Below are 5121 nucleotides of genomic sequence, written 5' to 3' on the forward strand. Positions count from 1 at the left end.
TCTTACAAATTTCTCAAGAGAATATCTTTGGGGTGCTAAAATTTGTTGATTGAAAGATAAGTTTCAAGAAGATCTTGGAAGACCTTGAGAAAAGCCAAAAGGAAATACAAAAAGACGAATATGAAAATTTTCATTGTTCTGGAGTTATATAAATATATATTGTTGAGCATATATCTTAAAGTCACTGCAGCTATAAAGACTTTTATCAAGTTATTGGAAAAAATTCATCATTATACACACACGTAGTGTATGTGCACATATTTGTGTCAGCACAAGAAGACTTTGTGTGTGTAGTAAAATACTAAGAAACTTGTACTTTTCAGCTTGTTGGATGACATGAACAAACAAGAGGTTAAAGGGCATACCAATCACCTCGAAATCTGAGACAATGTGCGGTATTTGCCTTTCCTTTAATAATTGCAGCAACTACAAAAGAAAAAGAAAGCAATCAAACAAGCAATGCATGTAAACCAAAAACAGCAAAAAAAGGATGACAGGCCTAAATAGCTTACAAGGGCTTCCACACTTGTGAGGCACTCGGGTATTTGGTCCACAAGAGCAACACATTGGCTACTTGCAGGAAAAGAAATATGAACATGAGAAATACATTCCATTAAAAAGTAGCTATATGATAGGTTCAAGAGAACTATATCATGAACTAGGTAGCACCTAACCCTACTCAAAGTTGTAACTCAAACCAAGCTACACAGACACGTGCATACATGCATATAGTCACCAAATATAGCAAGGAATTGAATATCTCTGGGAACCTTTTCACCCTTTTAAGAAGAAAAAAAGCAATATTAGATGAATATCTCTATGTGCTTTTTCACAAAAAGCTTGTGTTGTATGCGCCTATGTACACACACACTTTCCATTCTTTTTTATTAATTTATGCATTCCTCTTTTAAAAAATGTGTTGAGTCATCGAGAAGAAATCATTTTTCTTAAAAACTCCCAATGAATGATCAATATGATCATGATACCAATAAGTAGTACCTATGTTTATGTGTGTGCATGTGAGTGTAGAGAGTAAAGGTGTTAATTAATATTAATGTCACTCAAAAGTCTCAAGTGATATTGGGGGGATGCCCTTCTTATTTATATCTATTTGATTAATAGGATGCCCACTGATGTCAGTGGCAAATCTCCTCTGTGCCCTAGATTCTGATACTAAAGTGTCTCACATCACACCTAGAATTTTTGGATGTGTTAAGAGTTATGTATAATATTTCATAGTATGGTTTGTGTGTCCAACTCCTCTTTTATATACTTTTGTATATAACATTCTTTAAAGGGGTATTTTTGTCTTGTGTAAAGTAAAGGGGTTGACCCCTAATATACGATGTATTCTCTCGTTTCTAAGGCTAATGAAACCCTTTTGGTTTTCTTCCTCTTCCTTGAGTCTTTGCAATTGCAGTACATACTATGTGCATATATTCGTACATTCTCATGATAAACTGAATCCTCGAGGAGTCAAATGCATATTTTGGGATTATTGAGATTGTATTTATTTTGTATTTACTTATGTAGCTTAATATTGGTCTTGATGTATTCAGATCTGGATCTGATCCGATCCCTGTATGTACGTTTCATCTTGTTTATCATTTCAGGTCTGGATCTCATGTAACAGACCTGACCCAACTTATTATATATAATGGAGTAGGGCACGACTTCCAATGTGTGGAAGACGTCCCTCTTGTTGCAGCCACCCAAGCTCTCTACGTTTTTCTTTTTCTGCATCATCTAAATTATAGTGAATGAATTCTAACATGGTATCAGAGCAGGTTAGGTTCTGATCGTGGTTCAAAGTGCAGGGAATCGATTCCAGAAGGTGTGTCTTGTGAGAATCAGGCCTTGACAAGTTATCTTTTCTTTCTATCTTTTATTCTTTGAGCTTCCTCCGTTCTCTTCTTGATCTCTTGCCTCCTCCATTTTCTTTATATCTTTTTTTTTCTTTTCTGTATTCAGATCTGATCAGATCTTAATAGGGGTAATATTCTATTTTGCCCTAGACCTGATCGTCATATCTGTCTCTCACCGTTTGGATAATTTCTTTTACCTCTGTTATTACATTCTTTGACTGTCCTTGGTTGTTCCCTATTATTCTGATCGTCAGATCAGATTGCCCAGACCTCTGTTCTGTCTGATTTCATCAGGACTGAAATCAGATTCACGACAGTCTGAAAAACTGAGCAGACCTCTGTTTTGTCTGATTTTGTCAGGTCTGAAATCATATTCACGACAAACTGAAAATCTGAAATCTGATTCTATTGCCTTTTCTTCCTCTGGTCTACAACCTATTTTGTTTGAAATCTGAACTCTGAAAATCTGCAATCTAATTTCTCCATCAGATCTGAGATTGACATCAGATCTGATATCATTTGTCCCTTGGCTGTTGGCAGCAATTGAGATTTGAAATTTACCTTTGGTGAAAGCAGCAAGACTCTTTCATATTCCAGTAAGTCTAAAGGGTATGATTAGTCGTGACCTAAAAAAAAAGACAAGCTTGAGTCGATTGTTGCTACTCCAATTAAGACCCGTACTGTTGATTGTTGCCTTTGTCAGTTTTATTTCTTCATCTTGTTTTATCTCCCTTCTTTCGTCTTTTCTTTTGTCATGGATTCCCCTACTCTAACGTCAAGTTTCCTTGGTCAACTTATTTCTGAAAAATTGACCAATTCAAATTATTTGACCTGGAAGAGGCAAATCTTTCCCTTGATCAAGAGTCTAGATCTCTATGGACACCTCGATGGAACAGTTCACGCACCACCAGAGTTCGTAGTGCAGGAGGTGAAGAATGACAAAGGGGAGGTTTTCATCCCATTGATTCGAAACCCAAAATATGTAGCGTGGAGGAGAAAGGATCAGGCAGTTGTTGCCTACATTACCTCTACACTTTCTCAAGAGGTACTAATAGGCATCCCATATGAGTGTTCAACTATTGTGTGCAATGTTATTAAAAGCGCGCCTCAAGGCGCAAAAAGCGCGCCTCGCCTCAAGGCGAGGTCCTTTGTGCCTTGAGGCGCAAGCATAAAGCGCAAATGCCCCAAGGCGTGCGCCTGATACGCCTTGAGGCGCACGCCTTGGGGCGAGGCGCGCCTCAAGGTGAGGCGTATACGCCTCTCACTTTTAATCTTATTTATTCATCCATTCATTCAGAGAGAGAGAAAGACCTGCTGGAGCATGCCGCGAACGGAGGGGGTGTTCCATCGCATGAGGCGGAGGGCCTCGAGGGTCCGCCGATGGAGCTTTCGGGTCCCTGGCAGCTCTCTCACCAACGTTATGTACAGGTGGGGGCTCCACTCGATACCCCTACTTCCTTCAGAACCCCAGACCCCAATTCCCCGTCGCCTTCGTCCCTCGACGAGATCAACGCCACGCTCAAGGCCTTGAAGCTCAAGTACGATAATGTGCCCCGCATTACGAACGCCGTGAAGCTCTACCTGCACATAGGCGGAAACACCCCCAGCGCCAAATGGATCATCTCCGAGAAGCTCACGACCTACGCCTTCGTCGACGAGAACGGAGACGCTACCGATGGCTCCATCAAGGTCAAGGGCAAGCCCAAGTTCTAGTGGAGGTGGGTTCTCAAGTTGGGCTCCAAGGTCCGAGGGCTGGTGTCGTCGGCGCTGCAGATGAAGATGTTCGACGACCAGCGACGCGTCGATTTCGTGTGCGATGGTGTCTGGGCGCTGAAGTTCTTCACGCCGGAGGATTGCAGGGTCTTCCTTGCCGAGTTTCAGAACTGTTCGTTCGAGAATCTGCACGAGACAGAGGCGTCCAACAAGGAGGATGTCTACGGGAAGGACTTCAGAGGTTGGTTTGATCCGAAGGAGGCCGACGATTCGATGTGGGAGGACGTGGAGGAGAGCTTCAAGGAAGCCTATACGCCGGTGAGAGACATGCAAGATCTCTTGGAAGAGTTGGAGGAAGCTACCAATGGAGGGATCCAGAGTATCGCGATGGGTGCGCTTGATTACAGTTTTCTGGTGAGCAATTCGGGTATCGAAGCCGTGAAGAACTTGAGTCGTGGCATTCATGGCAAGGGGGTCTCTGTGAAATTTAGTAGTGGCAAGGGTAGGTTTGAGGGCTTGGGTTCTTCTTCTTCCTTTGAAACCCCTAAGAAGGCTCTGTTAATGAAGGCAGAGACGAATATGCTTCTAATGAGTCCAGCAGGAGAAGGGAAACCACATGCCACTGGGATTCATCAATTGGATACTGAGAGTGGGAAGGTAGTGATGGAATGGAAGTTTGCCAAGGATAACACTGAGATAACGATGCGAGATATAACCAACGACAACAAGGGTGCACAATTAGATCCGTCTGGATCGACATTCTTGGGTCTAGATAAATAGGAGGCTTTGTAGGTGGGATATGCGTGATCGCAACGGGGTGGTCCAGCAATTGGATGGTCCTGTTCTACACTGGGCAGATGGGCATCAATTTGCTAGTAATACCAAATTCTTGTATTTTGCCACCACTGGTGATGGGTGCATTGTGGTTGGTTCGGTTGATGGCAAGATCCGTCTGTACTCAGATCATTCGATGAGGATGGCTAAGACGGCATTTCCAGGACTTGGGTCTCCGATTACTCATGTTGATGTAACTTATGATGGGAAATGGATATTGGGAACAACAGATACGTATTTGATCCTGATTTGCACATTGTTCACTGACAAAGATGGGAAGACTGGCTTCGCTGGCCGTATGGGTAATAAGATTGCCGCTCCGCGGTTGCTGAAGCTGACCCCTCTTGATTCACATTTGGCAGACCAAAACAACAAGTTCCATGGAGGACAATTTTCCTGGGTAAGAGATTTGCATGTTGTTATTGTTTAACGAATTGTTTCTATGAGTAGGTTGATGAGGTTCTCTTTTCTTTGGATTTATACCTGCTGAAATTGACATAGAAAGCAATGTCGTTATTTGGATGTTTGTATTGGCTGTTTGGCGTTTACTATAGGTTTATATGATGTGCACATATTTATATATTGATGTGTTTAACAATTTGACCTTATCTAGATTGTGTTCTAGTTTGAAGCATCAGATACCTTAGGTGACATTTAAGTTTTAATGCAAAATTCTCTATTATACAAGCTGAAGACAAGTTCAGGTGAA

The 5121-nt window shown here is 41.9% G+C and overlaps 1 pseudogene; it reads left to right on the top strand.

Annotated features, from left to right (window-relative positions):
* Window positions 1–3245: 3245 nt before the first annotated feature.
* On the top strand, window positions 3246–4842 carry LOC149836128 (protein CYPRO4 pseudogene; annotated as a pseudogene).
* Window positions 4843–5121: the final 279 nt, after the last annotated feature.

Source organism: Nuphar pumila, chromosome 6 (assembly GCF_984573655.1).
Source record: "Nuphar pumila chromosome 6, dmNupPumi1.hap1.1, whole genome shotgun sequence".
Classification (NCBI taxonomy): Eukaryota; Viridiplantae; Streptophyta; class Magnoliopsida; order Nymphaeales; family Nymphaeaceae; genus Nuphar; species Nuphar pumila.